The sequence below is a fragment of the Loxodonta africana genome, chromosome 2, assembly GCF_030014295.1.
Source record: "Loxodonta africana isolate mLoxAfr1 chromosome 2, mLoxAfr1.hap2, whole genome shotgun sequence".
NCBI lineage: Eukaryota > Metazoa > Chordata > Mammalia > Proboscidea > Elephantidae > Loxodonta > Loxodonta africana.
The window spans coordinates 212,079,310-212,105,056 of NC_087343.1; the positions used below are offsets into that span (position 1 = coordinate 212,079,310).

At 53.9% G+C, this 25,747-nt stretch overlaps 1 protein-coding gene across 5 annotated transcripts in view; it reads right to left on the reverse strand.

Moving 5' to 3' along the window:
* The window catches only part of RAI1 (retinoic acid induced 1), a 140,620-nt gene that overhangs the window by 19,240 nt on the left and 95,633 nt on the right, over positions 1–25,747 (reverse strand). The window lies entirely within an intron of this gene.

The window sequence follows — 25,747 nt, forward strand, 5'->3', positions numbered from 1 at the left end:
CCCCCTGCCCTCTGGCGTATCTGCCGGCAGCCTCCCGTCACCCCTCCAGGATTTATCACAGGTTCCCTCTGACAGGAAGTGCTGTCCTCTTGACCTATTTCAGTCCCGTCCCTGGCAGCTTGGACAAAACATTGCAGAAGGTGCCTGCCATGATGCCCTGGCCCAGAGGGGCTGGGTGGGCAGCCCTGCACCTCCTCACCCTGCTCCCTGGGAGCACGTGGTGCCCACCTAGGCAGGCCCACTGCCCTGCCAAGGGCTGTCCAAGCCCCTGCCCCACCCAGTCCATATTTATGAGCCCAGAACTCAGAGACCCAGGACAACGCTGAAGGCTGTGCCTTGTATATCTGCACAAATTACATTTCGGCTTTTATTAGTCCCAGATCGCTCTCATTTCCTGCTGAGTGTCCTGTGGATATCATTAACATTTCTACCGCTTTTTTTTTTTTTTCACATTCTACAAAATGCATTACCAGAAACATTATTTAAAGAGAGCAAGAAAGCGCGGGCGCTATTACGCAGCCCTCCCCAGCCTGCTGTCCGCGACTCCTCCTTGTTTAATCAGTTCGGCGGCTGCATCTTTTCACTTAGCAGAACTGTATTACAGTTGAGCTTCCCAATACACGCTAGCAGCTGGATGCAGTGAGAGCATCTATCTCTACGAAAAGACAGTTCAATTAAAACGTGAGAAGCCCAGTGCCTGATGGAGAACGCAGGCAAAAATGCTCGCCCCAATACCAACCACCCTCCACCCCAGATGGGGGGGAGGGGGGGTGGGGGGAACAAAGGCAGGGCTTCAATGGACCACCAGCTCTGCCAGGAGAAAACCGGGCTCTGCCTCTTTAAGAGCAGCCTGGGCCTGCCCTGGGCTCTCTTATTATTAATTATTATGATTATGATTACTTTTCAAGAGCACTAAGAAAGGACAAGGAGGGGGAGAAGAAGCAGGCAGTGGAGCTCAGAGAGGGGCACAAAGAGGGCCTCCTGGCAGAGGGATGGTGACCTCGAACTGGAGAGGAGGCAGCTAGAGGGGCCAGACTGTGGGTATGGCCTTTGGCTCAGCCAGAAGGAGAGGGGAGTGGGACACCCCATTCCTCACTGGGCTCCTTCTGGTCCGTCGAGCTTAACCTCCCTACCCATAGGTTTACCCCCACACCAGTCTCTTCTCTCCATGTCTTCTACCCACCTCTCCTCCCAGTCATTTGGTCAAGGCCTTACCTCACAGCCTGGGCTCTAAAGTTCTTGCCAAACCAGAAGGAAAGGAGGGAAGGAAGGATGGAAGGAGGGTGGGAGGGAGGGCGGGTCCTGTAGACGCCAGATGGTTCAACATTTTGCCCTTAGGACAACTCTAGGACCTCAGTCTTCCCAGGCCCATTTTACAGAGATGGCAAGTGAGGCTCAGAAAGAGCAGCACTTGAGGTCACGCAGCACAAAACTAGGCCTGGCACCCCAATGCCCAGGCCTGCCCTGTGGCACCATAGGGGGTCTTACCACCCCTAGCCATCTATACTGCCATGGAATAATGGAGGGGGGAACCAGAGGCTGGTGGTATGATGAGACTCCAGCCCCCAGACTGCCTCTAGGCAAGACCAGAGCCCCCCAAGGCCGTCAGTATTGGGGTAAACTTGGGGGCACAAGTCTTTCAGACAGAGGCCCCAGCCATAACCTTCCCTCCTGAGGTACCACTGGGCATGACAGGTGCAGGGGCTGCCCATGCTCCTTGTGGCCTACCCTGCAGAGTTTCCTCGTTCAGTGTACAACTGTCCTACCCATTTAACACATGAAGAAACTGAGGTGCAGAGGAATGCTGTGAACTGCTCAGTGCCACAGGGCAGAGCTGGCTCACAGGCCAGTTTCTTCCGATAGACGTCTGAAGCTGCCGCAGCCAGACCAAAGAACGCCCTGGTGGACCCCACCTCAAGATTTTCCCTTTTGGAGAACAATGGCAAGAAGGTGGAGCTGGGGAAGGGGGTGGGTGATCCTGCTCATAGTTCCCAGGTTCCCTCTTGTGCCCCTCCCTGCTGTAGTGTGGGGGGCCATTTTCTGCAAATCTGTGATGCCCTGAAAGCTGGATCAGGCTCCCACTTGTGTCATTACCTTGCCCTCACCTTCAAGCAGCCAGACTCACTTAAGGGAGGCCACTGATGGGCATCGGTGGTCACTGGCTGCCTGCTATCACCATGGTAACCACTGTCCCCTGGGCAGCCCCCGAGAGGTCAGCAGGCCCAGGGCTAAGCCCTCAATCAGAGAAATGGGCGCACAGCATGGACCCAGAAGGCTCCCAGCTGGGAGGCAGCGGCTGGAGAGAGGAAGGCAGGGGGACAGACAGAGGAGGAGGAAGCTTTCTGTTGCCCAGCAGCAGCTCAGAAACGCCCGGTCCATCCCACCTACTTACTCAAGGTTGTTTTATGACCCCATTTCCTGATTTGTGGCTGCAGGGAAAAAACTTAAAACCTCGACCCATTCAAGGCCTAGGACCTGAGGAGGAGGGTTACAGGCTGAGGTATGGGTGTCGGGTAGGAGGTGTGCCCAGGGAGGCATGAAGGTGAAAGCACTCCGGCCTCCCCATCTCTTATGAGTGATGAATAATAAATACATGAGAGACACTGACTGAAATGACAAACCATTAGCCAGATTTACATTGTCCTGTGGGGTCTAATTTGAATCCTAAGGGCCTGGCTGCAGTAGGGGAAGGCATGTGCTTCCAAGGAGCCCACCAGCCTCTGGAACAGGGTGGGGGACCTTGGGACAAGGGCTAGCGGAGGGGAGGGACCCATGGGGACCAGCTGCTGCTGCTCATCTGGGCCAGCTGGGAGAGGCTTGCATGGGGCAGACGGGGACCATCGCAAGGGCATAAGGAACCCCAGAAGACCAATACAGATTCCACCCGAAAACATGGCCTCTCACAGGCCCCTAGCACGCTTAGATATGCACCCCTCATTCGTGAGCACCTACACTCCTCTGTGTACACAGGCCCTGGCAGGCCTGTATACACACACACACACACACACACACACACACAAGCTCTTGTGAGCAACACCACAGGGGTGTCCAACATGCCCCTCTGCAAGGGTGTTGCGGGGCTGGAGGTCCCCAATATTAAGAGGCAAGCAATAAGGTGAGGGCAGCGAAGCTGGGGGACTGCCCCAGTACCATCTACAGATGTCAGGCCTCAGCCAGGCTTCTTAGTTGAGGCTGGAGACTCCTGGTGAGACTGGGGACTCACAGATCTTTAGGGAGCATCGGAGTGGGGATCAGGCTTCTCAACTCTCCAGAATGTGCAGGTAGCCTCCCTACAGACCCCACCAACACCGTCTCCTCCAAGGATCCTGCTGCAAGACAGCTGGCTGAGACTCAGTCACCAGAATGGGACCCCTCCATCTGCTAGCCAAGCCTCTGCCTGCTAACCAGACCCCCACCTTCTAACTTCACCCATCTGCCTGCAGCCAGAGCTCATTCTTGAGCACCTACTGTGTGTCTGGGGCCCTTCTAGTCCCTTCCATCACCCTGCTCAGTTAGGAAGCCAGGACCCCTGCTTCTGAGAGGAATGGAGAAACTTGCCAAGTTACTAGGCAGAGGGAGTAGCAGAGCTGAGACTTCCACGTAGGTGTCCTGACTTTCAAAGCTTTATCCTGCTCCCTGTTTTTGGGGTGCAACATCAACAGGCCCAGAGAGCGTCTGGGGTGGGGCAGATGGCCAACTAGCACCCCTGCTGTGAGGGGTGGGTGGCAGGAAGTGGTGAGAGGCAGCAGTGCCCTCCTGGGGGTCGTCGGGGGACAGCGTCACTATTATCAGTGTGTACTGATTAGTCACTACAAGCTATCTTTTTTTTTTTTTAGGTCACTTTATTCACCACTCAATAAAAAGTACCACCACCTCTCCCCATTTCTGTCAAAATGAGGGAAAGAGGAAACCAGAACAAAACAGGACTGCTGGGATGCAGATAAAAGGCCAGGTCTGGGGGCCCAGGCCACCCCAGGGGCCATGAGGGGTACAGCCATCCTTCCCTCCCCCAGCCCAGGCCAGCCCAGTGCCACCGGGCAGTGTTGACCCCAGGCCCAGCAAGACCAAGGGGCTAACTTGCCAGCTGGAAGAGGTGCCCGAGGGGCTGCAGAGGGCTCCAGCCTGCTCCCTTCTCCAGCCCACCCCAAGCTCCCAGAAGTCCCTGGCTTTGCAGGCAGTCAGCGTTTGTGTGGCTGCTGGCTTGGAGGGAGGGCAAAGAACACAAGGGTGAGAGAGACCAACCAGGACCTATCACCCACGTGCTGGAGGAGGGTGACTTCGTTGTGGCAGTGAAGGACAGAGGCTCCAAGCTGGCGGTTGGTCTGGCTGCTGACTCACTTTTTGGCCTTGGGCAAGCCTTTTCACGTCTCTGAGCCTCAAGGCTATTCTCTCTGATGGGAAAGCCATTCCCAGATACCTACTTCCCAGATAGCTACTTGCTTGCTCCCTTGGCTCTGTCTGCCCTCCCGTGTCACCTTCTCAGGCCTCTTCTCTGACCAATGACTTTAAACAGCTCCCCCATCCCCCGAACGCTTTCTTCTCCACAACATGTGCTTCCTTCAGCAGGCTGGGTGACTTACTCATTTCGTCTTTGGTCTCCTATTTAGAGAGAAAGCTCCATGATGGCAGGGATTTCTGCCCATTTTGATCACAGCTACCCACACTGCCCAGAACAAAATGTGCAAAATGGCAGAAAATATCCAGAACCAGCAGTTGGGTAGGGGCACAGAGCACATTTGAGTAGGGGAGAGGGGCTGCAGCCATGGACCCTGTTCATTCATTTCACAAAGAACAACACCGCCCTCAGCCCTGGCACTGAGGAAGGAGGCTGCCACAAGAGCTGGGCAGGTACTGCTCCTGGGTGAAGTGGGCAAGGTGGAGATGGAGGCAAACTGGGGATCTTGGACCCAAATAAAGTGGGGTACCCCACTCAACTCCAGCAGGTTGCTGCTAAGCAGGAAAGGGGGCACAGAGTGCCAAAGTATCTGACCCTTTTGCTTTAAAAAAAAAAACCAGAGATAACTTTGTAAAATAGAAGATCTCTCACTTTTAAAGTATTAGTAACCAAATTTAAAAAATAAAGTTTTTTGTCTGTTTTTAACACTTCTAAGGGGTCAAGAGAAGCTATCTGTGGCTGTGTTTGGCCATAAACTCCCAGCTATCACAGCCTGGTGTCAAAGGCGCAGGTGGAGCTCTCTGTGGGCAAACACAGGGCTTGTTCCTGGGAATCTGGGTACACAGTTGGGGCTCAGTGCAGGGAATGGATAAAGACCCAGAGCAGAAAGGGCTTCCAGAATGTCCCTGACTCCAGGGGAAGCTCTGAGAGGGGGGAAGGCAGGCCTGTGCAGTGGCAGACTGAGTGACAATGACCCTTGTGCATTCCACACTGTGTACTAGTGGGGCACAGGGTGAGGCCCTGACCCCACTCTCCCAGGCCTCTCTAGGCTCCTTGTGGCATGGCCCACAACAGCAATGACAATGACAGAACTAGTGGTATGATGAGCTGCTGGGCATGTGCTTCCTTGCTAGGAAATAGCCTGCTGAGGCAGGAGCTTCTTCTGTTTGTTCCCAGCCCCAAGATCAGAAACTGGCCCGAGAAGTGCTTATTAACCATTGTTTGGATGGCTGATAGCTGGGTGGATGGACAGGGTCAGCTCTGTGTTGGATGCATTAATTCGCACCACAGCCCAAAGGGAAGATGCCCAGAGACAGGTTTGACGATGAGGAGCCTGGAGGTCAGGACTCGTGCAAAATCCAATCAGGAAGGAAACAATGCTTGTGCTCTCCCCACCGCCAACCCCGGGTCACAGCCCCTGGTGTACCATGTCCCTGTGCTCACTCACCCTCCAGGAAAACTGCTCACCTTACTCTCTGGGTAGACAGGAAAAATCAGCATGGCTCCTGCTCTCCCAAGGAAGACAGACACACAGACAACCGTCAGGCCAAGTGGCTGAGATGAAGTGCCACGAAAGAGGCCGTGGGTGGTCCAGGGAAGGGACAGTAAGCCAGCCACTGGGGACAGGAAGTGATCAGGGAAGAAAGATATAATCACTACGGACTGCTATGCTGGGAACAACAACTTGAAGGAAAATGGCATTGTATTCATCATCAAAAAGAACATTTCAAGATCTATCCTTAAGTACAATGCTGTAAGTGATAGGATAGTAACCATACACCTACAAGGAAGACCAGTTACTACCACTATTATTCAAATTTATACACCAACCACTAAGGCCAAAGATGAAGAAACTGAAGATTTTTACCATCTTCTGCAGTCTGAAATTGTTTAAACATGCAATCAGGATGCACTGATAATTACTGGAGATTGGAATGCGAAAGCTGGAAACAAAGAAGGATCAGTAACTGGAAAATATGGCCTTGGTGATAGAAATGATGCCGGAGGTTGCAGGATAGAATTCTGCAAGACCAACGATTTCTTCATTGCAAATACTTTTTTTACCCACATAAACGGCAACCATACACCTGGACCTTGTCAGGTGGAATACACAGGAATCAAATTGACTACATCTGTGGGAAGAGACCATGGAAAAGCTCAATATCATCAGTCAGAACAACGCCAGGGACCAACTGAGGATCAGACCATAAATTGCTCACATGCAAGTTCAAGTTGAAACTGAAGAAAATTAGAACACATCCACGAAAGCCAAAGTACAACCTTGAGTATATTCCACCTGAATTTAGAAACCATCTTAAGAATAGATTTGATGCGTTAAACACTAACGACCAAAGACCAGATGAGTTGTGGAATGACATCAGGGACATCATACATGAAGAAAGCAAGAGGTCATGAAAAAACAGGAAAGAAAGAAAAGGATGTCAGAAGAGACTCTGAAACTTGCTCTTGAAAGTGGAACAGCTAAAAGCAAAAGGAAGAAATGATGAAGTAATAAGAGCTGAACAGAAGATTTCAAAGGGTGGCTTGAGAAGACAAAGTATTATAATGACACATGCAAAGACCTGGAGATGGAAAACCGAAAGGGAAGAACATGCTCTGCATCTCTCAAGCTAAAAGAACTGAAGAAAAAATTCAAGCCTCGAGCTGCTTATTGAAGAATTCTATGGGGAAAATAGGAAGCATCAAAACAAGATAGACGGAATACACAGAGTCATTATACAAAAAAGAATTGGTTGACGTTTAACCATTTCAGAAGGTACCATATAAGCAGTAACCGATGGTATTGAAGGAAGAAGTCCAAGCTACACCAAAGATATTGGCGAAAAACAAGGCTCCAGGAACTGATGAGTACCAACTGAGATGTTTCAATAAACGGATGCAGCACTGGAAGTACTCACTCGTCTATGCCAAGATATATGGAAGACAACTCCCTGGCCAACCCCCTGGAAGAGAGATCTATATTTCTGCCTATTCCCAAGAAAGGTGATCCCACCAAATGTGGAAATTATTGAACAATATCATTAATATCACATGCAAGCAAAATTTTGATGAAGATCATTCAAAAGCGGCTGCGGCAGTATATCGACAGGTAATTGCCAGAAATTCAGGCTGGATTCAGAAGAGGACACGGAATCAGGGATATCATGGCTGATGTCAGATGGATCTCAGCAGAAGGATGTTCACCTGTGTTTTACTGAGTATGTGTGGATTATACTATGTGTGGATTATAACAAATTATGGATAACATTGCAAAGAATGGGAATTCCAGAACACTTAATTGTGTTCATGAGGAATCTGTACATAGATCAAGAGGCAGTCGCTCAAACAGAACAAAGGGATACTGCGTGGTTTAAAGTCAGGAAAGGTGTGCGTCAGGGTTGTATCCTTTCACCATACTTGTTCAATTTGTATGCTGAGCAAATAATCCGAGAAGCTGGACTATATGAAGAACAGGGCATCAGGATTGGAGGAAGACTCATTAACAACCTCCGTTATGCAGATGACACAACCTTGCTTGCTGAAAGTGAAGAGAACTTGAAGCACTTACTAATGAAGATCAAAGATCACAGCCTTCAGTATGGATTACACCTGAACATAAAGAAAAGAAAGATCCTCACAACTGGACCAATAAGCAACATAGTGATAAATGGGGAAAAGGCTGAAGTTGTCAAGGATTTCATTTTACTTGGCTCCACAATCAACACCCATGCAAGCAGCAGTCAAGAAATCAAAAGATGCATTGCACTGGAAAAATCTGCTGCAAAAGATCTTTTTAAAGTACTGAAAAGCAAAGATGTTACCTTGAAGACTAAGGTGCGCCTGACCCAAGCCATGGTGTTTTCAATTGCCTCCTATGCATGTGAAAGCTAGACGATAAATAAAGAAGACTGAAGAATTGACACCTTTGAATTGTGCTGGCAAAGAATATTGAATATACCATGGACTGCCAAAAGAACGAACAAATCTGTCTTGGAAGAAGTACAGCCAGAATGCTCCTTTATGCAAGGATGGTGAGACTATGTCTCACATACTTTGGACACGTTGTCAGGAGGGATCAGTCCCTGGAGAAGGACATCGTGTTTGGTAAAGTAGAGGGTCAGTGAAAATGAGGAAGACCCTCAATGAGATGGACTGACACAGTGGCTGCAACGATGGGCTTAAGCATAACGATTGTGAGGATGGCACAGCACTGGGCAGTGTTCCGCTCTGTTGTACAAAGGGTCACTATGAGTTGAAACCCACTCGATGGCACCTAACAACAACAAAACTGGGGAGAGGGACTTGAGGGCACACAGGGCAACTGCACTCACTTCCCTACCCCCACCCCTGCCTGGTGTCACCTGGCTGCTACAGCCAATGGTCAAATGCCCTGTTTCCACCACCAGTCCTGGTGATCCTGCAAAGTCAAACCCAGTGGCCCTCTGCCTGCATAGCTGCTCCATGTGCCTTCGAGGCCTACTCTTCTGTCCCTGGAGCTGGAGGGGGTCATGGTTTCTGACCACGGTGGTACCTACAAAACCTACCGCTAAGAGGGTGGGCCGCCACTCTCCGCCACTTCCTGCAAGCTCCATCTAGGTCCACCTGCCCTTGGTCTGCAGAGGGGGCAACAGGAGCCCAGAGAGGGTCATCCACAAGTCCAGGGAGGCCCCCCCTGAGCCGAGACCCCGCCACATCCGTCTGTCAAACAAAAGGAACTCAGAGCTGGAGGTCAAAACCAGGGTGCAAGTTCTCCCTCCTGGGTACCCCAGCTTCCTGGGGGAGTCAGGGACCGCTCCCCCTTCTCCAGCCTGAGCCCGAACGCCCCTCCCTTCCCTGCCTCTGCAGCATCCTGACAGTCAGGGAGGCCAGCTCCCAAGCCCTTCCCAAACTCGGTTCCACCTGGGGAAGCTGCAGAATGGGCGCCCCTCCCCCGGCCCCCAGGGGAGGAAGCGCCTGTCAGGCCGCCACGGCGTGTCAAATCCTCTTGCTGCCTAATTGTAAGACGACGGCGTTTAAAGAAACGCTTTTCTGGCCGCCTGCCACACCGCAAACTGCTTGGTATAATTTTATTATTAAAGAGAGAGAAAAAGAGGGAGGGGGTCGGAAAAGAGAGAGCAAGAGAAAGGGAGAGCTCGGAGGAAATTACTTAGTCCGAGTCAGCTGGTGGAGTATTCTGCTAAATGTTAAAGGGGGGACGGCTTTCCAGTTGGCAAGCTGACTTCGTTAATTGCGCATTCAGTCTCTGCTTAGGGTAATTGAAACGAAGCGGGGCCGGGGTCTGACAATTAGGGTTTGCGACTAGGCCATTAACCCTTTCCACCACCGCCCCTCCACCCCCCCATTGCTGCCACGACACCCTTTGAAAGTGGGGCGGATCACTGGGCGCCCCGCGAGGGCCGTTTTGGGGCGGGAGGCGAAGAGTCGCCCCCCCACCACCAGAAGCTTGCACTGCGGTTGGGGCTGCGGAACGTGCGCCCAGCGCGAGCAGGGTTAACGCGGCGCAGCGAGTTCTAGCTGTCCGCTCAGGCCAAACTGGGGCCGGGGGCGCCACGCAGGGTGCGGGGGTGGTTTGCGGCCTCGCCGCCCTACTGCAACAGATGTTTCAGCGGTGTAAGACAAAGGCAGCGCGCCCGCCGCTGCCGGGAGAAAATCCGCAGGCCTCCCTCAGGGGCAGGTAAAATTTCACCTTCTATTTATGTTCCCCTCACGCCCCCGCCCGCCCCCGCCTAGTTTCCCGGCCTCTGCGCCAATCCGGAAAGCGCCACCAAAGACGCCGCGCCGCCTCCTCCTCGGCCCAACCCGCTGACCCCAGCAAGGTCACAGCGACCTCAGGCCCCGCCAGTAGCTCTTCCGTCGCCCTCCGCCGGCGAGGCCGCCTCCCTGCGCCCGGCCCCTTCCTGGGCGCCTCCTGCCCCCATCCACGTTAATTGGAGAAGCGGGGAGAGAGAGGAAAGGGGCTCTGCAGTCACCGAGAGGCGGAAGGAGCACTGGGCGCTCCCGCCTTCCTCCCGCCAGCGCGGGGACCCCGGGGGGCCTGTGCCCCCCCCAGCCCCCATCACTCATTTCCCTGATTCCCGCTGCAGCCGCCCTCGGAAGTCAGCCGAGTGAAGCAGCTGTTCCTTGCACACTCCACTTGACCAAAGATGATGATAAATGAGGCCGGGGCTGCGGCGGGGACGCGGTGGCGGCGGCGTCGGCGGCGACGAGGGGCACGCAGGGCGGGGCGCGCGGCCCGCAGCCCCCTCCTCGCGCCTCGGGAAGGGCGAGGACTGAAGGACAGAGGCCGAGCGGCAAAAATCAAAGGCCCGCACTTCCCTCCCGGGGCTCTAAACTATCCCCGCACCCGGCGGGGAGGTGCGCCTCGGACGCGTGCCCCTTGCATCCCAAACGCCTCGCAGGGGGGTTCAGGGTCCGGGCAGAGACTCTTCCTTGCGGTCCGCGCCGCAGCCCTGCCCCTTCGTCGCCCCCTCCGCTCCCCCACCCCTTCTCCTAAGCCTCACTCCTCGGTACGCCCTCGACCCCCCCCTCCCGCCAGTGCCCCAAACCTATTAACGCTCGTAAATAATGAATAATGGAGCGCTTCCCTCCAGCTGCGCAAGGCTGCGGGCGGGGGCCGCTGCCAGATGCGCCCGGCCCTGGGGAGGGGGCGGCGGCGGGGAGGGGGCGCGGGTGCGCGGCCCCGCACACGTGCAGCCGCGGCGCGCAGGCGGGCAGCCCGCCCCGCCGAGGAGGGGGAATCCCGCTCTGCCCTCCCCAACGCCACCTCCCCTGGAGTCCTCTGGCACCGAACGAGGCGAGAGCTCGCGAGCTTCCCAGCCGGAGAGGGTTATTTTTAACCTGCCCCCCTTTCTATATCTGCCTCTCGGGTTGGCGCGCCCGCCCGCCCGCTCCACGCTCCTCACCTCGCTCGGCGGCTCCGGCCTCTGAGCGTCTCCCCCGGCCTGCGGCCCCCGCCCCTGCGCGGGCATCGCGCAGCTAAATCTCAGGCTGGCAAGGACCGATTAGGCGCCGCGTGCCTTTCTGCGAAATATTGGAGCCGGGTGGAATGGGGGCGGGGAGCCTGGCGCTCTAGTCCCCTCGCCTTCCTCCCTCCTCGCTCCGCTAACGGGGGCGGCGGGCCCGGGGCGCCGACCCCCATTTAGCGTTCGGCCTTCTCTCTCCGACGCCCGCCCACCCTTGGTGGTCTACGAAGCGGAAGCTTCTAACACATGGACCCTGCAGCAGCGGCGGCGGCGGCGCCAAGTGGGGAGATGACCCCCGATTTCCAGCCCCCACCGTAAACCATTCCAAACACACCATTTAAACAGCAGCGGGCCTGCCGGCTCAGTGCAACCGCAAGCCGACCCCTGCCCGTCTCGGTGCTGGGGGGGCCCTGCAGGACAGCAAGGGTGCCCAGAGCATAGGAGGCAGTTTCCTGCCTTCCCCTCTTCTCAGGCTCTCTGCCTTTTGACCCTTCCCACTTCTCCAACAGGCCCAACCTCAGGCGGAGAAGAGACTTGCACGCCAGACCCAGGGGCTCAGACTCCTCAAGGGAAGAAGCAGCAGGAAGTTTGTGTTCACACCCACGACCCTGCTCTTCAAAAGGCTGCCTACCCAGCTCCTGTAATTCCCCAGTGGGGGCAGCAGAGGAGCTGGCTGAGCCAGAAGCCGCCCCCCCTACCCCACTTGCCTTGACCATTCATTCAGTGAGTCGACAAACTGGGAGATTCTGCTCTATGTCTACCCCTGGAGACACCCACCAGCGGCCCCTGCTCCTTCCCTCCCAAGGGGGGCGGGGGGCGGGGGGCGGGTGAGAGAGCAGGAAGAGGGCATTACAGCTGCAGGAGCTGCCTGGCTTAGTGGCAGGAAAGAACACAGCCTACCCTGGAAACCTGATTTCTCTCCCCAGTCCAGCTGGGCTAGAGGGACTGGCCTAGGGGGCTTGGGGTGGGGTTGGGAGGGCTACGCCCCACCCCAAGGGAACTGCCTCTGGCTGGGGATTACTGTACCCAGGTAAGGAGCTTGGGGAGCTCAGAGCACCTCCATCAAGAAGATGTGTGGAATAGATACAGAGGGTGGGGAGAGGAGTTCAAGGCCAGCAGCTGCTTCTGTCAGGCTTGTCAGGTGACACGCTGGGGCCACCAGCTCGAACTGGGAGGGTACAGCTAGGTCTGGTGGGGAGGCAGGTCTGTCTTCCAGGAGGGGGGAGAAAGGAGAAAGGGGTCTCCTGAGCAAACACAGGGTCTGGGTCGGCAGAGCCTTCCCAAGGAGCATCACCCCAGCCAGCCTAGACCTGGGGGCCTCTCAGATCTAGAATGTTCTCCGTGACCCTCAGACCACAGAGGCGGTGTAACATCAATATCCACAGCTGTTCTCTGACCTCTCCTATAGCCAAGGTGCCTAGATAGATTTTACTTCTGACCCTCTAACTGCCCTTGTAGGAGGTGATGTCACCCCAAATCTCAGGCATGGAAACTCAGTTCCAGAGAGAGGAAGGAGCCATTTTAGGCTGCAGCCTCTGGGAGACCCTCTCTGGGCTCTACCACCCTGGCTTTGTGGGGAAGGCCTACAGTTGGGCACCAGGGAGATGCCAGGAGCCATGACCACACACCGCACCGGAGGCACAAGATCTAAGATCAGGATGGAGCATGTTCAGAAAACCATGTTTTTGGGAGGGTAAAGAGGGCAGGGGTAGGGGGTGCGGTGGGGGCTGGAGAGAGGTCTATCCACTACCAACCCCCACCCACTTCCTCACACCCACCCAAGGTGCTACCCATTGCCCTTGAGTTGATTTCAATTCAGAGACCCTATAGGCAGAGTAGAACTGCCCCATAGGGTTTCCAGGGAGCAGCTGGTGGATTCAAACTGCTGACCTTTTGGTTAGCAGCCCTAGCTCTTAACCACTATGTCACCAGAAAGGGTTCCATGTGGGGGACTGGTCCCGGGGTGCAGCATTCTCGAGATGATGTCTCTGGTCCACTTGGGCCTCATTTATTCACCTGTAGATGGTCAATCTCACTCAGCCATGTGCCGCTACTTTCTCAACATGTATAGCGACTGTCGTGATGAATCACCAATTCACACAGGGCCTAGCAGCTGAACATGGCTTACTCACCCCACTTCTCCCACCACAGACTCACACGCAGCTCCTATTTTATATTAAAGGGGTCTTCATCTCCATACAAGGGGCCCCTGCTAGAGACGAGCTGGGAAGGCTGGGAGGAATGCAGGGGGCAGCTGCCATTTCCAGGAATGGCTAAAATAGCACCACTGCCCCCAAGTCTCCCTGGGCGGGGTGGACCCTGGACATCCCGCAGATCCAGCCCCTGACCCCTGGGGAAGCCCAGCCCAGAAAGGCTTCCCTCAGGACAGAAAATATTTGCCTTTGGTTTTCAGCTGCTGCCTCGTCCTGTGCCTGAGTGGGCAGATGGCTGATTTTCCTTTCTCCCAAACAACCATGAAATTTGGAGGTGTTTAAGGGTCAAGTTGAGGCAAGGAAAACCGTCTGAGTCCAGCATCTGGCCATGTCCAACAACACTCCTGTCTTCTCCCAGAGTGAGTAGTCTCTGAGCCTGCCGCTAAAGGCCCATTTGGTACTCCCACTGCACTGGACCCTTCCAGAACACCCTCCCACTCACTTCCAGTCAATGGCACCTGGGAGAGAGAGCCTCTTCCAGCTGTATGATGCTCACATGGCCTGACCCCGTAGGCTCTCTTGTTTTAGAGAGTCCAAGTAAAACCCCTCTTGGCTCGTTTTGCTATGCAGGCTTGAAGAATTACGGGCCTCTCCTGCTCCCAAGAGTGGTGAGCAAGAGAGGGGTGTTGGGTTCACAATGGCCAGCTATGACATGAGCTGGCTTCAGGGTGGGGGTGGCCTCCTTTGGTCCCACCTCTCTGCTGCCTGTCAGGGGCCAGGCTGGGTAGCTCTAGATTCAAGTTCAGTCCTGCACACATACCTGCTGGATGGCCCCAGGCCACTCTCTCACCCTTTCTGAGCTTCCCACTCCTCACCGTAAATACTCTCATTAATGGGATTCATGAGAGTAAGGGGTTGTGGGCTTGGCAGCTGGCAGAGGCCCAGAGAAGGGCAGCAACTCCCAGCAACTACCATTTTTGTGTTCATGGGGATCAAGTCCACACATGATCCTCCTCTGTCTCCTGGGGAGCTATCTGTGTCTGGAACATAGTAGGTCTGCAGGAAAGGTGTGGCGGGCATTCTGGGAGTGCCCTCAGAGATCCATATCCTGTCCCCAAAGGCATCTTTCCTTATTTTCCTGGCTGGGCTCTCTCACCTCCCACATGAATTGCCTAGAGACCTTGGTGAAATGCAGATTCTGATGCTTTGAGTGGGGAGGGAGTGGACAGATGCGAAGGGAGGGTGCCTGAGGGTGGGCTTTTCCAGCAAGCTCCCAGGTGAGCTGAGCCTGCTGGGCTATGGATCACATTTAGAGCAGCGAGGGCTCAGCTCTAGAACTCCAGGTCCTGCTGAGTCCTGGAGGCTAGGCTTGGCAAGGGGATGATACAGGTTCTGTCCTGCCCAGGGAGCGCCCTCCAGGGCCCCAGCAACAGGCCTTTTGTTTCAAAGCTGGGTCCCTGCAGTGAACTGGGCAACCCCCAGACCCTGCATATGGCATTTGCTTCTCAGCTAGCATAAGCAGTTTTGCACCAAGAAGCTTGCAAACACTGCAGGTCCTGGACCTCTCTGGGCCTCAGTTTCCCCATCTATATAGTGGGAAGCTGGGATAAACTGATACCCCCTTTTCCCTTTATGGTTCCCTGCACCCCTCTGCCCTTCCCTTGAAATCCATGACCCGAGCATCTAACTACTTTGTGCGAGTCCTCTCATTTGATCCTGCACCGCCCTCTGAGATACATGCTGTCACTGCTGTTTTACAGGTGAGGGATGGACAGCTCCCACAGCCAGAAGTGTCAGAGCCCAGATTTCGACTGGCCCAGGGGAACCCAGGGGTTGGGCCCCCACCCCATCAACAAGAGTCCCTGGGACAGAGCGTCACCCAGACCACTAAGAACAGCCAGACATAGTCCTAAGCACTGTGCATCCACAAACTCACCTCGTCCTCACAGCAACCCCATGAGAGGGGTACTTTACTCCCTGCCCCCGTTTTACAGGTGAGCCCCAGAGAGGGGGGCCTGTTGCCCAAGCTCACAGGTGGTGAGGGGTGTGTGGTGGGAGGGGCTCAGGCCTGCTTCCTTGAGCCTGCAGGGCTGGGCTCTGGCTCCTCCCAGCACACCAAGGAAACGCTCCACTTGGTTTCCTTGGCACAGAGCAGGTGCCATGACTGTGTACCCCATCTACCTGGCTGATGAAGGTGTGCGGAAAAGGTGCCCCAGTCTAGCCAGGGCTGTGGGGGTAAGCCAGGACAGCCTCTTTGGAGAACTTTTTGGCAGTGTTGACACAAATAGAAAGTCCATGTGCCCTTTGCCCAGCTATTCTGCTCTGGCCAATGTCATCTGCACAAAGCATCGTCCATAGGAGCAAAGGACTGAGAGCCCCTAAGTGCTCCTCTGAGGGGGACACATTTGGGAAATTCTAAACCACTGGACACTAAAAAGAGTAGGGAAGTTTCTGTATTAGTGGGGAGTAGCCCCCCAGTCTGGTGAAAAAAAAAAGCTGTGTAGAAAGTGTATCCATTTGTTTCATTTTTTTAACCATAAGCATGTGATACATTCTAAAAGATTTAAAAACTTGTTACATGAATAAGTATCTTCCCTTTGGACTATGCAAGGTGGTTGAAGAAAGGGCCCAGTTCAGGTACAAGTCCTGGCTCTGCCACTTTCCAGCTGTTCAGCTCTAGGCCAGCAGGTTAGCCCCATAGCCCCAGTTTCCTTGCAGGATGGGATGTGATGCCAGCCTGGGCAATGGGCAAGACAGCAATCACCTGCCCTCCCATTTTACAGATGAGGAAACTGAGGCCCCAAGGCATAAACCACATCTGAATCCCCAAGTGGGCTGTGTCCTCACTTCTGGGTGGACAGCTTTGGGGGGCACAGAAGCAGGAACTGGCTTCAACCCTAAGTAGTATGGGCAGCTGCCCGCTGCAGCACGGGTCAAGGATTAAGTCCAGTCTGGTCCTAAAGGAACAACTCCTGGTTTCACATGTTCCTGTACATTCCACCAGCCATGTGCTTTCCCTGAATCATCAGAAGGAAGGGACAGGCGGGTTGGTGGCGCTGGCTAGCCCTACGAGCCATGCCCGGGGCCGGGGCTGCCTAGGAGGCAGTCTAGGAGTGGGCCTCTCCCCCGGCGCCAGTCCAAATCTGGGCTCCGACACTTCTGGCTGTGGGAGCTGTCCATCCCTCAGTTCCCTCACCTGTAAAACAGCAGTGACAGCATGTATCTCAGAGGGCAGTGCCGGATCAAATGAGAGGACTCACACAAAGTAGTTAGAGCTCTGGCCAGCAGAGAAGAATACAATAAGTTAGCTGTTATTTTTAAAAAGTAAATATTTATAACAGAGGAAAGTTCAAGAAAATCCCAGACTGGCCCTTGTTGGCTGCGGAGGTGATGCCAGGAAGCCAGGAGCTCCTTGGAGTGGCAGGCATCTGATTCCAGCTTCCTTCAGTCCTAGGAGCAGCTGGTCCCCGCCCGGGGTAGGGGTAGAGGGGCAGCCACACTGTCCTGGCACAGGGGTTGGCTGTCTGTGTTCCCTGACTGGCACGTCAGGCGGAACAGACTTGGCCAACTGGCTAGAGGCCCTGTGGCCACAGGCCTGGGGAAAGACGGCTCAGAAAGGCTCCTGTGTTCCACCCCAGGCCAGGCCTGGCTTTTTCCAGACCTGAGCCTCACGAGTCTTTGGAAAGAACACCAAGTACCTGAGGCCCTGGCAAGCTGTGTGGCCTCATCAGAGCCACTTCACATCTCTGGGCCTCTGTTTCCTCACCCGTAAAATAGGGATGGTTGTCAGGACCCACGTCACAGGGCAAGCAAAAGACTGATGAGAAAATGGACATAAAGGTGCTTTGTCATCATCATCCTCACAGCCATGTCTCACATAGTGCTCCCCTGTACCAAACCCTCTTCTATGTGGTCTACATAGATGATGAGGAAACTATGGCAGAGAGAGGTTGGGGCACTTGTTCAAAGTCACACAGCTGGTAAGTGGCAAAAGCACCATCCTAGGTCACTATGAGTTGGAATCGACTTGACAGCAGTGGGTTTTTTTTTTTAGGTAAATACGTGGGAGGTCTGATACGACAATCATATGGCGTGGCTCAGGGGTCAGGCTAGGCTTTGGAAGCTTCAAACACAGCTCCCCGCAGGCAGTGCTGGGCAGGGCAGAAAGGCCACGGTGCTATGGCTGGGTGTGGTGCTCACGGCAGGGCTAGTGCAGTGTAGCTCATGCGGGCTTTGGGATCTGAAGCTCCAGGTTCCCTGGGTGCCCTCTGTGAGCTGGGCAGTGAGGGAAGTGCCTTCTTTGTCGAATTGGTTTAATCTGCTTTAGAGAGTGGGATCGAAGCCTCAGAGGTGGAGGGCATATTGTGGGGAGCACCAAAGTGTAGATTTGCACTCGACCAGCCCAACTCCAAGTCTGCTACTGAGGGCAAGGATCCTGGGTGTAAGCAAGAATGGAGGGTGTTGGCATTCCTCCAAAGAAGGGGGCCTTTGATGGCTGCAGGGGCTCTGAGCAAAATTGTTCCGCTGAACACTGTCTTTTGAGCATCTGACTACTGCCTTCCAGAGCTTCCACCTTCATCCCAGCTCACCCTGAGCTTCTACACTTGTCGTGGAAGCCCACCGAGGGGCAGTGACTTGCCCAAGACTCGGAACCCCAATTCCTGGCCCCTAGGGCCTCCCTCACAAACCACATGGCACCTCCATCCACCCTCATACTCATCCTTCCATCCACCCTCATATTCATCCATCCATCCATCCACCCGTCCATCTGTCCATCCATCTGTCCATCCTCACATCCACCCATCTACCCATCCATCCATCCACCCTCACACCCACTCATCTACCCACCCATCCACCCTCTCACCCACCCATCCATTTATCCATCTATCCCTCACAGCCACCTATCCATCCATCCACCCTCGTACCCATTCATCTATTCATGCACCCATCCCTCCCTTACACCCACCTACCCATCCATCCACCTCACATCCATCCACCCATCTACCCACCCACTCACCCATCCATCCACTCACTCATTGATCCATCCATCCGAGACACAGTTACTAAGCACCTGCTATGTGCCACACAGGTGCTAGGAACTGAGGAGCCAGAGATAAGCACAGATTTTATAGCCTCCTGGAGAAGGAGGGGCCCAGATCATAGCCGGGTAGGAACAGAAGACTGGAGAAAGCTTCTTAGGGGAAGTGACACCTCTCCTGAGATCTGAGGGATGTGCAGGAGTTAGCAAAGGAACAGTGAACGGCAGGAGAGGGTGAGAGAGAGGGTAATGGAAGTATGGGCATGGCTTGCAAGTTGAATGTGAGGAGCACAGGGCCTCATGGGCCACGGTAAGGATCAGACTCTGCTGAGGGCAGTGGAGAGCCATGGAAGGTGAGCAAGGGAGCAAGTGCCATCCTCAGACATGAATGTTGGAAAGTTTGCAGTAGCTGCAGTGATGGAGATGAACTGGTGAAGGAGGTGAGAGTGGACGCCAGGGGACCAGCAAGGAGCCTGGGACAGTCTCCCAGAGAGTGATGGTATAGACAGAGGGCTGGAAAGGAGCACTCAAATTCCAGAAATGGGAGGCACAGAGCAGGAGGCAAGAGCCAACTCAAATTTGGTGGGGGAAAAGGGGTGACAGTGGCCTGGTTTTCCAAAGCCGATGACCCTAACCACTTGGCTGTCTGACCTCCAAGGGCAGGAGGAGCTGCAGACCTGCCTCTCCCAAGCCTGGCTTACAACTCCTGGCTTGTTGAAGCGGGGCAGGGCTGACACCTTTGGATGCATGTGTGAGGCCCGGAGAGAGCAAGGGGGCCACAGAGCGCCAGCTCGACACCCGCCTCCCACTGTAGCAGGCACCAACCTCTCCATTCTCCTTGGTTCACTGCAGGGGGAGGGCACAAGCCTGGGAAGGGAGGGGACAGAGTGTGACACCAAGGCCTGCAGGGTGGCCTTCTTCTGGCCATAACCTCCTCTCACCACCAGCTGGGTGTCAGTGGGTACCCACTCCCAGCGCGATGACAGAGGTGGGTGCCGGGGACTTGGAAGGCAGAGAGATTCCCATGAGAAAGGGATTGCTCTGCTTTGATGATGGATAAGCCCAGTCACCCCTTGGGCACCAGCCCCTTGCTGGGAGACAAAGGTGGCAGTGGCTGTGGCCAAGGACATGCGAAAACACGAGTGAGGAAACTCTGAGGAGCCCTTGAGGCTGCTTCTGTCTTTATTCTCGCCCCCCTCCTTTTCAGGCTCAAGCCCTCCTTGCACAGTGTATAGGCAAACGTGACCATACCCCACAGCCAGGGCACCTTTGTCACTTTCCCTCCTACCTTCAGAGCCACTGCTAGAAAGACTGTCTCCTCCCCACCCCCCACACCTCATTCTCTCTCATAGGATTCAAAAGAGCTGCTAATCAGGGTTCTGGACAGACATTCGAGAGCAGAGACTCATGAGCCAGCGTCTGCTGAATGAAATGAATGAATGAAATTCCAACCCAAAGCATCGCCATTGCTATTTTTGCTAGCCTGAACAAAACACGATTTCCCTAAAGCTTTTAAGAACATGGCAGGTAGTTCCCAGGGCCTGCCTGTGGATCCCCTCTGCCACTGCCCCCTTTGTGATGCCAGGCCTAGGAGGCTTGCATGGCACACAGGGAGGGGCCACCAGACCCTGGGACCCGCCTCCCCATGCCACGTCACCCCAATGCCTCCAAAGCTCCCAAGACACCTGGCCCCTCCCTCCAGGTTCTGAGACCCCCAGGAATTCCCCTGACCTTTAAATGTCTCCAGCCTGGTCCCTGGGAGCCCTGGGGAGCCAGAAGGGCACAAGAGGAGGGAGGGGCTTGCCCTATGCGAAGCCTGCCTGGCAGCTGTGCAGCGCCGGCAAGAACAGGGCATTTGTCATCTGCCGAGGACAGTGGGGATGGTTTAAGGTGAAATTTAAGCCCATTAGTGCTTGGCTAATGACATCAGCAGCAGTGGTGAAAATGAAGATGGCAGGGTGTGTCAGCACCCATAAATTGCCGCGGCCAGCACCGCCTCCGTCCTTGGGCCCAGCTCGTGGCATGCCAGCCCCCACCTGGCCCCTCTATCCTTGGCAGGCCCTGGCCCCTGCCCTGGCCAGGCCATGCCAGCCAGCCCTCAGGGTCAGTGTGCAGCCCCTTAGGGTCGGCGTGCGTCTGGCTGGGGCGTGAGAACGGAATCCGCTGGGAGCCTAGCGTGGAGAAGCAGCATTTTCTTAATCTCCCTCCTTTTATAACTTCTGTCTTTTTATGCAACGCAAGGATCCCGGCTCAGCCGCCAGCAGTTCTTCCCCAGGCTCAGCCGTCTCCCCGCAGCTAAGACCTGACAGCTCTGTTTATGTCTCCCCATAATTCTCTGGTTTTATGTTTCTTTTTTTTTCTGGGGCCATTAAGCTCCCAGCCATAGCTCCTTCCTCTGCCCCTGCCTGCCTTTGTCCTTGAGGCCCGCCACCCCACCGCCCTTTGGGGACGGCTGCCCCCCGGCAGATGGACCAGGACCCCGTGCCTTGGATCTTCATCCTGAGGCCTCATTCAGGACGGCCCTAGGGTGGGGGGCTTCTGGTGCCCAGCATCCTGATATCAGTGCCCTCGTCCTACCACCATCCCTCTGGACATGAGCTGCCTGTCCCTGGGGCCCTTTTGCCCCAGCTCCACCCACCTCTCTGCTCCTCCCTCTCAGTGTGGTGTTCCTCAGTCCTATCCTTGGGCCTCTCCTTCTGGCTATCTTATCTCACCCCAGAGCCTCAGAGAGCCAAAGCTTCCCATCCCCATTCCACCCTGAATGCCTCTCTGTAGTTCAGACCCTGGGCCCAGCTGTCTCACGACCCCCGTGTCCTTGGCCCAAGCTGTCCTGTGATCCTTTTCAGGGAAGGCCTTGTCTGCCCACCCTGCCAGTCCCATCCCATGTCCTCTGAGTCCTCCCTGTGTCCCTCCCTCCTCTCTCAGACCCTCCTGCCTGTCCCCACAGCCACAGTCCAGAATTGGGCCGGGAATCTCGTAACTACCTCCAGGCTGGTAGAGTCTCCCCAGCGCCAGCCTCTGGCCCTGTGTGGTCCTGCATAAGCTCTGTACATGGCTCCCTATTACTTTCAGCCAGCTCAAGTCCCAACTCCTCAACATGGAATTCAGATCTCATTAGGTGACACCTGGCTCTTGCCACCTCTTAGTCTGATATCTAACTTCGGTGTCCCATGATGGGGCTGTCCCACCTCCAAGCCCCTACTTAGGCTGATTACTCCTCTGGCCTGACCCCTTCTCTTTCCCCAGCCCCTCGCCATCTCTTCAGGGCCAAATCCCAGGCGGCGGTGGCCCCTGAGGGTCCTTTCCTGGCTTCCTCAGCTGGGAGCAGTTCTTTCTCCTCCTTGGGATGGTCGTGGTCCCTACGTGGCTCCTCCAGCCCCCATCCTGTGGGATAGATACCTCATCTCTCTCGAGCGACCGCGGCACATCCTGTGCCTCTCAGGGCCTCGATTCTCCACCATAAAATCCAGATGCCAACAGGCTGGATGTGCCAGGGGGGGACAAAGTTGCGGGGACACACTGGGCCATGGCCCCTAGAAGGCCCACACAGAACGAGTAAGAGGCAGAGCCAAGCCTGGCCTCCTCTTCTGAGGCCGCTCTGGGGCCAGCACAGCCGCCTGTGGGGTGACCTAGCTGGAAGGCACCGGCCCCATGCTGCTCTGGTCCTCCCACCAGGAGGTGTGCCGAGCACTCCAGCTCCTCCACACCTATCCTCTCCCTGCTTTGTGAAGGTTCCGGCCGACAAGCCTTTTTTTTTTTTTTCTTTAGTATCCTCTTTTCCTTTCTGCTGAGCTGCCTTTGTCTGTCAGAGGCCTCTGCCACACCCCTGCTGCCCAGTGTCCTCAACACCCCTTCTCCACACACCCAGCCCCAGCTCCTCGTGGTGGCCCTCTGGCCTCCCCTCAGCACCGTGGGCTGTCACCCTTTCTGCCCAAGCCCCCTGCACAGCTGTCTCAGCCTCGGGACATCAGGTGCCTGGCTCCTGTCCCCTCCTTTACCCCTCATGGGTGGATGCCCAGGCACTGGGAGGCATCTTCTCCTAACTGGGCACTTCCCATCCACCCTGGGAGGGAGGGGGAGACACAGGCGAGCACGAATCTCCCATGTGTGCTCAGCACCTGAGCTCTTGGCCCCATTCCTGTCGATTCAGTCGTCCTGCATCTCCCGGGTGGTGTGTCTGGTGCAGCAGCCCTGCCCCATCTCTTTCACTGGCACTCCAGACAACTTTCTGCCAGTGGCTGAGTCAGCCCCTTGTGTGATGTGCTGGCCTGCTTGGTACTCGCCTCCAGTGTGTGACCTCTGGGCTTTGTGGGGCACAGAAGTCACCGAGCACCTACTGTGCGCAAGGTGCCCAGCAGGCAGTCCTTACAGACCCATGAGGGACTTTTGTTAAGAGTTTTGTCATGTGCGAAAATGAAAACGCAGGCCCCCTGCTCAGAAAGATTAAAGAACTTCAAGACGGTAACAGCAGATCATTAAACCAGGCAGAACCCTTCTGTGTGCCTTCCCAGGCAGCACCCCCAAAGCCAGCCCTGGCTACAGAAGGGTGACAAGACCAGTCGCCCCTCCTGGTGGTTGCTTGCTAGGTCCCAGGCATCCTGGTAATGCCATAGGAATACACCTAATTTAATCCTCAGTCCCGTGAGGCTGTGGCTTATCATAACAGCCACAATGGCGCACATTTACTGAGTGCTAGCTACGTGCGAAGTGAATTGTCACAACCACCAAATGCTGCAGCGGAAGAAACAAAGGTTCAGAGGCGGAATGATTTCCCCAAGATCCCATGGGGGAAAGTGCTGTAGGTGGAAGTGAGCCCCAGGCTGCACCTGACCTCAAGGCTGGCCCCCGAGTGCACGGATTGAACCCCTGGCCATGGGCCAGCCTGGTGCCCGCTGCACCACAGACACGACCACAGTATTCCCTGGGGAGTGAGGCTATGTGACAGTTAAAGACCAAGAACCCAAATGTTGGCTCTAAATGGAGTCTGAGAGATCATCTAGTCTCACCATCTTCTTGCAAAGGCAAAGCCTGAGGCTCAGAGAAGGCGGCCGACTCCAGCAAGTCACACCGCACAGCAGGCCCAGAACCCTGGCCTGGACGCAGCTCGCAGCTGCCCAGTTTCCTAAGATACTTTTCCACCCTGAGCAAATGCTCTCAATACGGTGCATAGTGAATGAAGAAAGCAGAACGCAAGTGGATGGTCAACACAATTCCAATTTTGTGAAACCAACAAACTGAATGGAAACATACAAATACTAACATCAGTGTCTTCTAGTCAGAGAGACCAGACGTGACTTTTCCTTTGTGTTTTTTGGTATTATCTATATTTTCTCCAATGAGCACTTAAAAACAAGGAAAAAATTAATTTTTCAAAAGATCAACATATCGACAGCATAGATGACTTGGCTGTGCAATGCAATTCTTCCATTACCGTAAATTCAAACTCAGTACTCCATAAGCAGTGACCCTCCCTACTCCCTCCCTCTTGCCTCTGGTAACCACTAATAAACTTTGCTCTCTATACGTTTGCCTTTTGTTGTATTTTTATATAAGTGAGGTCAAACAATATTTGTGCTGTTGTGATGGACTTATTTCACTCAGCGTTAATGCCTTCAAGCTCCATCCATATTGTAGAATGTATCAAGATTTCATCTCTCCTACTGGGTAAATAGTATTCCATTGTATGTACGTACCACGTTTGGTTTATCCGTTCGTCTGCTGATGGGCATTTATATTGTTTCCACCTTTGGTCTACTCTGAATAGTGCTGCAGTGAACACTGGTGTACAAGTCTAGGAGTCTCTGTTTTTAAGTCTTTTGGGTATATACCTAGGAGTGGAATTGCTGGCTTATATGGTAGTTCTATTTTTAGTTTTTTGAGGAACTGCCACACTGTTTTCCATAGCAGCTGTTGCATCTTGCATTCCTGCTAACAATGGACAAGGGTTCTAATTTCCCTACATCCTCACCAACTTTTTTTTCTTTTTAATCTTAGTGGGAGTGAAATGGTATCTCATTGTGGTTTTATTACTTTTTTAAATAATATTTCATTGTTTTCAGTGAAAGTTTCATTGTGGTTTTGATTTGCATCTTTCTGATGGCTAATGACGTTGAGCATTTTGTGTTTGGTGGCCATTTGAATGTCCTCTTTGGTGAAATGTCTATTCAGATCCTTTGCTCATTTTTTGAGTGGGCTATTTGTCTTTTTGTAAAAAGTCAAATTGGCAAAAATTGTGATAGATATATTTATAAACACAACAACAACAAAAAGCCATTGCTGAGGCTGCTTATGCATAACCAAATACCTCATGGGATTTGCGTCCTTGGTTTGGAGGTTTAGGGTATGGTTTCATGGGACATCCCAGTTAACTGGCCTAATAACATGTTTAGTACTTCGGTTCTACTTCTTAGTTCATTGTGTAGTGCCCAGGGTCTTAACAGTTTGCAAGTGGCCATCTAAGGCACAACAGTTGGTCTCTATTCGGCTGCAGCAACAAAGGAAGAAGGAAGTCAGGAATAGAAGGATATGGAATGTGTGAATAATTCCCTTCACAAACAACTGCCCCCTTTGCCATATGACCAGAACAACTGGATGGTGCCCAGCTACCATTACTGAATATTTTGATCAAAGATTCTATAGAAGAATCCTGATCAAAAGGGGGAAAATGCAGAACAGAATTTCAAATTCTTGTGGACTTCACAGTTTCTGGAGCCATGGAGGCCAGATGCACCACTGAAACTATTGTCCTGAGGTACTTGTTAAACCTTAAACTTTAAACCAAAAATATCTTCTGAAGTCTTAAGACAAATAATAGTTTAGCTTAACTAGTAAAGAATGTCTGCCTTGAGCACTGTGCTCTTTTAAGATCTATCTATATGGGTTCAAATGGACAACAGCAACTCAAAAAATTAGATAGGAAACTTAGGGGATGGTAAGTTTATGTTAATGGGGAGGAACAACTCAGAAAAGGAGGTGAGAATGGCTGCACAACTTGAAGAATGTAATCAATGCCACTGAATTGTCCACACAGAAATTGTTTAATTGGTGTATGTTCTGCTGTGTATATTCTTAACAACAAAAATAAAATAAAATTAAAAAAAATATCAACTGCTCTGATTTTTCTAGAATGAATGGGGAAGGGGGGCTGTGATTAAGAGACAGTTGCTGTAGACACCATGCAGGGTCACACAGTTCTGAG